Source organism: Callorhinchus milii, unplaced genomic scaffold, assembly GCF_018977255.1.
Source record: "Callorhinchus milii isolate IMCB2004 unplaced genomic scaffold, IMCB_Cmil_1.0 Scaffold16, whole genome shotgun sequence".
Taxonomy (NCBI): domain Eukaryota; kingdom Metazoa; phylum Chordata; class Chondrichthyes; order Chimaeriformes; family Callorhinchidae; genus Callorhinchus; species Callorhinchus milii.
Window position 1 is genome coordinate 15,233,399 of NW_024704757.1, and position 10,339 is coordinate 15,243,737.

Genomic DNA, 10,339 nt, shown 5'->3' on the forward strand with positions numbered 1-10,339 from the left:
CATGGATGAGGCACCAATTCTAACCCTTGATCCATTGAAAATATGCCGCACTCTGTGAAATCGCTGCTGATGCAGCACTAATGTCCGTATCTGGCACAGAATAAATCGTGGATTTGTAAGTGCTCCTCTTTGTGGAGGGAGATCATGAGACCCTTGAAACTGCTGGGTGGAGACATTCATCTGTGAAACTCGGATCCTCTCGGAAAACAGTGCGCTAGATTAGTCTCTGAGAAGGAAGAGCAGAGGCACATGTGGAGCAGGCGTTCAGGAATTCAGACGTGACGAGAGCAGAAATGTTCTGAGCGCTGACTGCAGACAGTCACGGAATTAACCAGCTCTGCAGGCCAGCCTCTCGGATGATGATGATGCTGATGATAATGATAATAATCCTTGCATTTGATACAGAGCCTTATCACGTTACTGAGATGTCTCAAATCCTTTGAAATGGCCCAGTTGAAAATGGCGCATTGAAAACAAGACCGGGCGTAGGGGGTGGGGGGGTTAGATGGTGGAGAGGACATGTACGAATTGACTGAAATCACACCCCTTCCTCTCCCCACACAGCCCCAGTGACCCCTCATAAGGTCTGGAACACACTGCCCGAGAGGCTGGTGGAAACGGATTCAATAACAACTTTCAAAAGGGAATCGGACAGGTGCTTGAAAAGGAAAAACTTGCAAGGATACGGGGGAAAGAGCGAGTTGGGGAGTGGGACCGATAGGGTAGCTCTGCCAAAGAGCCAGCACAGACACCATGGGCCGAATGGCCTCCTTCTGCGCTGTAATATTCTACGAGACTATTCTGTAATAATAAGTCCTAGCCACAGTCAAGCCTCCCCCATTGTCTTGCGTTTTCTTTCAAAAAAAGAGACAGGTGGATGTTGGAGGGAAAAGTGAAGCAAAAAGATGTATTTACATCGATCCCGATCCACCCGAGTCGGAGCTGAGCTCGATGCAGGAGGTGGGAGTTTTCCCTGCAGACTGGTACTGCACGGAATACTTTGGTTTGAAGTGTTTACACGTTGCGTTTTGATTCACAACAGCTGCCCATTCAGCACTAGACGTCCAGCTGCTGTGTAAATGAGTTGCGAAGGATCGCTGGTGTGAAATGGAGCTCGTAAGCTTCGCCTTTGTTAACCCTCCGAAGTAGCTCGTTTCAAATCCGTTTGCTAACTTTTTTTTTTAACTGTTGAATCGAACGGCCCTCGCTACTTGTTTGTGGCGAGTCACGGGGAGGGGGAAGAAAAAATAACCTTCCTAATTGATCTGTTCACTTTGTTTCAAGGGATATGATTTGAGCCAAATAAAACTACATTCAATGGGAATTTAAATAGTCAATCAGACTGTTAATTGTGTGCAAGACTGGGCTGCTTTCCCATTCTGCTCTCTCTATCCCCATCCATCCTGTCTCTCTCTCTCCTCAGCCTCTCTCTCACTCTATATGTATACAGTATATATATATATATATGTATTCCAGGCCACTCTCTCTCGCTCGCTATCCACTTCGTGGCTGTGTGTAAATTGAGAGCAGTGAGTAATAACCATCCTTTTCCATAAAATGATACTATTCCCAATAGAATTATAATGATCAGGCAGGGAAATTGATTCATTTTATGTCCTTAGTCTATGGTTCTGTTTGCTTCCCGTTGCTCCCAAGTCGGGACTTCGGTTTAATGTCTCATCCGAAGTACGACACCTCTAATAAAGCAACACCCCCACCCCAACGACAACAACTTTGATTTATATAGCGCCCTCTACGCCGGACGGCATCTCAGAGCGTTTCACAGTAACGGATCCGGGACGGAGCCAGGGGAGGGTGGGGGGGAGCCAGGGGGAGGGGGGGGGGAGCCAGGGGGAGGGGGCACGGGGGGAAGGTGACCAAAGGCGCGGGCGAAAAGAAAGGTCTTCAGCAGAGACCTATAAATAGGAGGAAGGGAGGGAGACGAAGGGAGTGAGGAAGGCAGTTCCAGAGCCTCGGGACATAGTGGCTGAAGGCCCAGCCGCCGAGGGTGAAGCGGAGGACTCAGGGGACGAGGAGGAGACCAGACCCCCAGCGCCGCATTGTAGTGTCAACTTAGACTGTGTGATTCTAAGTCCCGATGTGGGCGACTTAAACTTCCTACTCCAGGTGAGAGCACTACCATTGGGCCCGGCTGACACACAGGTTTTACTGGCAGAGGCTAAGTGAAATTACGGAGCCAGACAGGTTTGGAGGAAGGTTACTAGAAAGACCGAATGCGAACTTCCACTCAAATGCCTTGTTGACATGACACACATCAATCACTTGCCCAGCTCATGCAGTCACAGCCACAGGTCCCAAGTCAGCTGCCACTTTGCTCCGTTATCAATGCGCCCAAAAGAGTTTTGCTTTGCCAGAACAATTTGCTTGTAATATTGCTTCTAGTATTTGCACTTCTAAAACAGGCAAAAATCCAGCTGTGTTTAGAACACCAACCCAGCTGTCTAAATCAGATAAGCCAATTACAAAGAGAAAAGCCTTTTTTTTCCTAATGAGAAATTGCATGAAAAAAGGTTTGAGGTCGTCTTAACATTGTTCCCGAAGGCTTTTACCAAGGGGTTTAATTGGCGCTGCCAGATTCCCATCCGTGCGAATGGAGTGACATGCAGTGTGCAGTGTCGCCTTAATTAGGATTTCAATGAATGCCTTTTTCTCAATGTGACTCAGGACGTGTGGGGAAGCTTAAGCTTTGCGGAAATGCTTTGCGGAAACGCTGCGTGTTTTGCTAGGACGCGTTTTTAAAACTTGGTGCATCGCTAAACGACAGAGCAGCGTGAAGTATTATTTCTTCTGCTGCGATTGTGACCCATTTCTGTCTTAAAATGGTTTTACGCCTTTGGTCAAAAGGTTTGCTTCCCGGAGCGAAAAAGTAATTTGAGGCGCAACGAAACTACACCCTGTAAATCTAAACTGTGAACTAAACATCAATGATCCAAACGATGTTAATTTGCCTACCAGCCTAATCAATAAATATTTAGTCCTATGACTTCACAATGAGATGTGAGTTTCTCTTTGTTTTACACCAGGTGCTTTCCCGGAACCCTGTTGTAATGATTATTTCACAAACTTGTCAGTGGAAAGGAGCACGGAGCTATTTGCTTTCCATTGGAAAACATCTTCTCAGTCATCTCACTCCGAATTAAAACCCCCCCCAATTTTATTGTTGCTATCCATTTCAAAGTTACGCGGTTTTAGCTGGTTAGACTCCAGCAGTTACCCTAACGCACAACCTGGACTCCCCCCTCCACCTCCCAAGCCTTGGGTCGTGCCAACCTGCTCCTATTACTCTCAGGAATTAGGTAAGCAGGAAGCGTCCTCCACGGAGAGAGAGGGAGAGGAGAGCGCATTCCATTCCAACAATCTATCTCTGAGATTTCCATGTGTCGGTGGAATGCATGGAATCCTCAGTTGGGTTTGGAGACTCTTAAGCAACGGTGATATGGTGAGGGAGTGGGATGGGGAGAGAAGGAAACAACAGGCAGACATCTCCATTGGTTCTGTCCATAATTGAGGTCCATTAGTGGCATCTCCTATTCAGCTTTGCCTCTTTGATCTCAAATAAAACCATTCGTTCCCACGTAAGGGAAACTTTCAGTCAAACAGGTTTCAGTCAAAGTTGGGACCTTCACCCCAAAGTCTCGCAATCAAGAATAATAATAATAATCCTTGCATTTGATATAGCGCTTTTCACGTCGGGAGGACGTCCCAAAGCGCTTCACAGAATACACTGTAAAGTGAATTGACTGTATATTTGTGGGCGAACGCGGCGGCCAATTGCACACAGCAATGTCCCACAAACAGTTGTAGATTGAAAATGACCAATTTATTATTGGTTTTGGTTTTGGAGGGATTATTATTAGGCTCTGTGTGGAGTAAGGAAACTTGCCCGAGGTTTCGCCCTCTGCCTGGAATTGAACTCAGGTCTCTCACTTGCAAAGCGAGTGCTCTAACCACTGAGCTACAGGACTCCACATCCTTACAATCCAGAGATTGTAATAATAATAATCCTTGCATTTGACACAGCACCTTATCATGTCTTTGAGACGTCTCAAAGCACTTCACAGGATGCACTGTAAAGTGAATTGACGGTATATTTTGTGGGTGAAAATTGTAGTTATGGAAATGCATCCACCTTTTACTGTTTTACTTTTCAGGCTTAGTTTGACATAACATTGCAGTTTGACATAACGTCCATCCCAAAATATCACAAGTCAAAACCTATACAATGTGAAAAAAACACCACTTCTATTTTGGATTAAAGGCCTCGATTTTCTCTACAAACGACTTGGGTTTCATTCTTATGGTGTCTGATGTTATCAAAGGCCATTAGTTGGATATATTCCCTGTAATCCACCCCTAGCCATCCAGTGTCCTTTGTGTATTCAATGAGTGTTAGTTAATGGATGTTCAGTGGGCATTGCATGTTATTTCCAAAGCAGCGTCTTTTCTTATTAATGTCATCATCTGGATTATTCAACAACAACAACAACAAGATTTCATTTATAGAGCGCCTTTCACGTCGGGAGGACGTCCCAAGGCTCTACTCTAATAACAAGGCAAAGCAGTGGCTGATTCATTTACGTCGTATATTTCTGCTTTATATCACCATGCCCTCAATGAAAGTATAAATTACATATTAAAAGATATTCAGAGAGGAATTGTGGAATGCACAGATTAATCTGGCAAGTGGGATTTCATGTCACTCAGTACGATCTATGGGGTAGAATTTGCAGTATTCCTTAACGCATTCCTTAAACTAATGCCAGTGCTAAGCTAAAGAACCATAAATCTCTCCCCTATCTTCCACGGGCCCCATCGATTCTATGTACGTTTTAATGATAATGTCATTGAAAGTAAGAAGTTGTTTAAAAGCAAATATTGAAATACATACAGTGCCCTTCTCAGAGGTGGCAACTCAGAGCAGTTAAGGCAACTGATTTTTTTTTGTAGGAGCAGGACATTCGGCCCTTCGAACCTGCCCCGCCATTCAATCATGGCTGATCTTCTAATCTAACTCCAGCTAATAACCTGACGCTGCCTTATCCCCATATCCCTTAATCCCTTTTGCATTAAGAAATCTATCTCAGTCTTGAATATGTTCAAGGACTGAGCGTCAACAGCCCTTTGGGGTAGTGAGTTCCATACATTCACTGCCCTTTGAGTGAAGAAGTTCTTCCCCAACTCAGTGCGAAAGGGCTGCCTCTGATTTTAAGGTTGTGACCCCTGGTTTTAGTTTCTCCAACCGGGGAAAACAATCCACAACTATCTACTCTATCATGCCCTTTGATGATCTTATAGGTTTCTATAAGATCCCCTCTAATTCTTCTATATTCTAGAGAATATAGACCCAAATTGGTCAGCCTATCCTCGTAACTCATCCTCTTCATCCCTGGTACTAACCGAGTAAATCTACGCTGCACCCCCTCCAAGGCAAGTACATCCTTCCTTAAATAAGGAGACCAACACTGCACACAGTATTCCAGGTGTGGTCTCACAGGGCCCTATACAGTTGCAGCAAGACTTCCCTACTCTTATACTCTAATCCTTTCATAATGAATGCTAACATACCGTTTGCCTTCCTAATTGCTGCTGCACCTGCAGACTAACTTTCTGTGATTGGTGTACAAGGACACTCAAGTCCCTCTGGATGCTAACACATTCCAATCTCTCCCCTTCTAAAAAATAACCCGCTCTACTATTTTTCTACCTAGGTGGTGACTTTGCACTTCCCTACATTATACTTCATCTGCCACCCACCTGCCCAATCATCCAACCTATCTATGTCTCGCTGCATTTTTTTTGTGGCGTCCTCTGTGTTGACACTTCCTCCTAGTTTTGTGTCATCCGCAAATTTAGATATATTAGCTTCGATGTCCTCATCAAGATCGTTGATGTAGATGGTAAATAGCTGAGGCCCAAGGACTGATCCTTGTGGCACTCCACTAGTCACATCCCGCCAATCTGAAAAGGACCCGTTTATCCCTACTCTTTGTTTCCTACCTGTTAACCATTCCCCAATCCACGTTAATATTTTCTCCCCAATTCCATGGGCCCTTATCTTTTGGACTAACCTTTAATGCGGCACCTTATCGAATGCCTTCTGGAAGTCCAAATAGGCCACATCCACTGATTCACCCTTATCTAGATTACTCGAAATATCCTCAAAAAATTCTATGAGATTTGTCAAGCATGACTTCCCTTTTGTAAAGCCATGTTGACTTGGCCTAATTATATTGTGCCCTAAATACCGCACTACCACATCCTTAATCAATGATTCTAATTTTTTTCCTATCACTGATGTGAGACTAACTGGCCTATAGTTCCCCATCTTTTCCTATCCACCTTTTTTAAATAGTGATGAACGCAGAATTCTAGCCCTGTGTGTGTATGTGTGTGTGTGTTTGTTGGGAGGGGGTCATTCTGACTAAACAACAATAACAACAATCTTCCATTTGTGCAATACCTTTCACGCTTTGAAGAGCCAACCGGGGCAACAGAGAGAAAGAAGATATAGCTGGTGTCAACATCTGTAGAATTGCCCGTAACAAAAAGATCGTTTAGAACCTCACTGACACCGAAACAGTAAATGTTTCTGCATGCTTTGACTTGGCTGACGCAGCAATAATGTGCTATCACTTCAACATGTTTTCTGCTCCTCGTACGAACGAGGGCCTTGTGTGGAGAGAATGCCAAACAAATCTGGCATATTTGTGTTAAGCATCTGCACGTGTAACATTCTTAAAACAGATGGATGCCATTAAATGCAGACGATTCGAACTGCATTACATCAATATCTGGTGAGATTGCAAGAGCTCTATCCCCATACCCCACCCCCATCCACCCCTCTACGCCCCCCCCTCCCCGGCCCACCAACCCCCCGACCCCAAGAGTATTGTCAAAAAGCAATTACGTCTGTAAAGAAAAAACACAAGTGTCGGATTCATGCTGACGTGAATTAAAATGCAACTAAAATAAAATGTTGGGGTCCAAACATTTGCAAGAGTTGCCACGGGATTTGAAAAGATGTTGAATGTTCACTGGGTTCACTGTAAAGTGGAGTCACTGCGTATTTTATGGGTGAGACGAGGCAGTCGATTTGCGCACAGCAATGTCCCACAAACAGCCAAATAGTGCGAGGGGACCTTTAATATTGATTTAAAAATAATAAACCCTGAATTCCACCCCCGGGAGGACATCTCAACGTTCTTCACAGGATTTACTGTAAAGTGTAGTGACGGTGTGTTTTGTTTGCACGCAGCAAAGTCTCACAAAGAGGCATGAGGGGAATGCACTATTGGCATGTCTCAGCCAGGGAGAAACATTGGGGAGAAAGCCCCTTTTCTCTTTACGAGAAAATCTTTGGAAGCCCATCTTATGGAGAGCTTAATGCCTGGGAGACTTCAAGCTCACACCTACCTATAAACCTTGCCCCGCAAGTGACCGATGGTGTGAAAAGTTTTACATCGGTCAAACAACATCACGTCATCTATCTGTTGCCTTTGTTCAGCTGTCAGATAACACGGAGGGAATGTCTCCCTGATGCCTTCACTGGCAGAGCTCAACACGTCTTTGCTATGAAAGGGTACAGAAGGTGCCAGTGAGAACAAGCCACCACTAATTCAGACAGAGCCAAACAGCCCTCCATGGTAACCTTCACCACTAGCGGAGCTGGTGAATGGGTCCTGGTGAGGCGATTGACAAGAGATTTCCAGTGATGATTTCCTGCCCACAATGATCTGCTTCTTCTCAGCCCGGAATCCATATTTCCAGGCTCGGTTTATTCTGTGAAATAATGGGCCCGACAAGCAAATATCCCTGAAAAACACACACAGCACCGCTTTCACAGCAACAAGAGCCTGACCTTTCACTGACAATCGTATCAAAATGGAAGAGGATAAGAGGTGTGTGTGTGTGTGTGCACTGTGTTCACAGGAGCTGGTTTCAGCACTAATTCCCAGTTCACTGCCCTCTGTGGCAGTCTTATTGTAGCATGCTATCCAACTGGTGGGAATCACAGCTAAATGTAAGGAAAGGAAACTGGGGGGGGGGGGGGGGGAGGGGGGAGAGCGGGGGGAAGGGTAATTCAGTTACCTATAGACAAAAAGAGCGTAGTTGAAAGACTGGCACGATCATCATAAAGGTCACGAACGGAGCAAACTTTGCGGATTTGATACTGCATTTATATTGCAGGAATGGCTTCAGGGAAACTGCTTGTGCCATTCAGACCACAGGTCCCACTCATCCTGCAAGGCAGCTTCTTTCTACAGCGCCTTGAATTCATGTTTTCTCCCACAAAACATACAGTCAATTCACTTTACGGTATATTCTGCGAAGCGCTTTGAGACGACTGGAAGACGAGATAAGGCATGATATCAAATGCAGTGGTTATTATTATTATCATCATCATCATCATGTGCAAGCGCAGGGGTTTAAACTTGCTCCTTGCTCCCTTCTACCTCGGTCAGGTACAGGAGAGGAGTGCTGTACTGTACTCTCTCCGATAGGCACAAGACCGTACAGTATGGAATTGACTGGCCTGAGTGAGCACTCCCATTCAAACGCTTCCTACTCTCTCGTCCCTAAATGTGGGATTTCTTTTTCTTTGACAGTGGAAACAGAAAGGAAAATATCAGTTCGTTCACAAAACAGCCTAAGGTGCTAGAAACACTCAAATACAAAATCATATGCAATATGCAAATTGTTTGGCTATTTTTCTTCTTCTCCTTAAGACCCTGACTCTTGCTAGGTTTCTGCTCATCACAGCGGCTGACAATTCTCCAATACACTTCGACTAAGTGGCTATTCTGTACGTGTGAGCTTAGATAAGTGAGCGTTGAAAGGCTAACACACACACACACACACGTTTTCCAGCATGAACCGATTAGTCGATTGGCAAATCGCTTTTCCAGGGGGTAATAATCCCTTCAATAAAAATGTTTTTAAAAAACATTTGGCCACTTAATCCACGACTGCTTGTGGGACGCTGCTGTGCGCAATTGGCTGCCGCGTTTTCCCCCACAAATATACAGTCAATTATTATATTCTGTGAAGAGCTTTGAGACGTCTAGAAGACATGATGAGGGGCTATATCAAATGCAAGGATTGTTATTTTATTATTTATGCCCTGGATTCTTTTCATATTCATTATGTTATGAATCCAATGTTCTGGAATTGGGTTATACAAGGAATTGCCACCTGACTGTGTCACGTACTCCCAGCTCTCCCTTTACTGCAGAAAGTCAAACCATAAATCATTTTTTGGGGGGCTTCTAATCATATAATTATTCTTTTCACGTACTTCACGATAATTGCCGTTGAAATGATCAATTTACTGTCCAACAGTGAGCCTCGGGACTCTCTCTCACGTGTAAAAAACGCAATGTAAACGGACATTGTAATATATGCTTTCTATCCCTTTATAATTGCTGTATATCCACATCTGCTGTGCTGTTGGGGGGGGTGGGCGGTGAGGGTAAGGCGGGGTGTGGGTGCAGGGGAGGGGAAAGCAATGCAATTTTGGAATTGGAGTTTAAATTTGCTGTGCTGTACAGCTGAAGACATGCAAATCTCTGTTGTTTTTTTTAAAAAGAGGAGATTTAAGCTTTAATGAATTAGAAGGAATCATGTCATGGTGCCATCTGTTGACAAAAAGTAAATGTCTCCTAAGCCCACAGCCTGTTCAGTGTGTGCGTTCTACTCATTAGTTTATGGAATCATTCACAGGCCAGTGCATTAGTATTCAGCTCCAGAGCTTGGTCTGGCCTGGGAGCTTTCCTGCTGCATTCACGTGGGAAAACTGCAGGGAATTTCAGTCTCTGACATAATTCACAAAAAACAGGGAACATGACAGGAATGGCAAACAGCTAGAGCACAGATACCAGAGAACTAAAAGCTTATTGTAACCTTAAGCCCCACTCAAATGATATCATTATTGCTTAGCTACTTAGCTATCTAGGAAGGATTTTTGTAACAAAATAAAATGCATTTCTAACGTTATAACAACTTTTTAAATGGGATTAGGATTCCCTTTAAACTGTGCGTAGCAAGATTGGCATTTAGCTCTTTCAGCGCTGTATTTCCTTTACAGTCCTGAAAAGAGACAATCATCAGGAATCAAACCCACTGCGATAAGGCTGAAATCAACAGTTTTATTGCTATATCTTTATCATAACATTTCCCCTCGAAAAGATTCAGTGACAAGAGTTTTATTATAGTGATCTCAGCAGACGTTAGATCTAACTGTGCGTGAATTCACCGAAAACTCCACAAACAAATGTGCACTAAAATGTCCAACAACTCCTTTCAGCTTATGCATCAAACT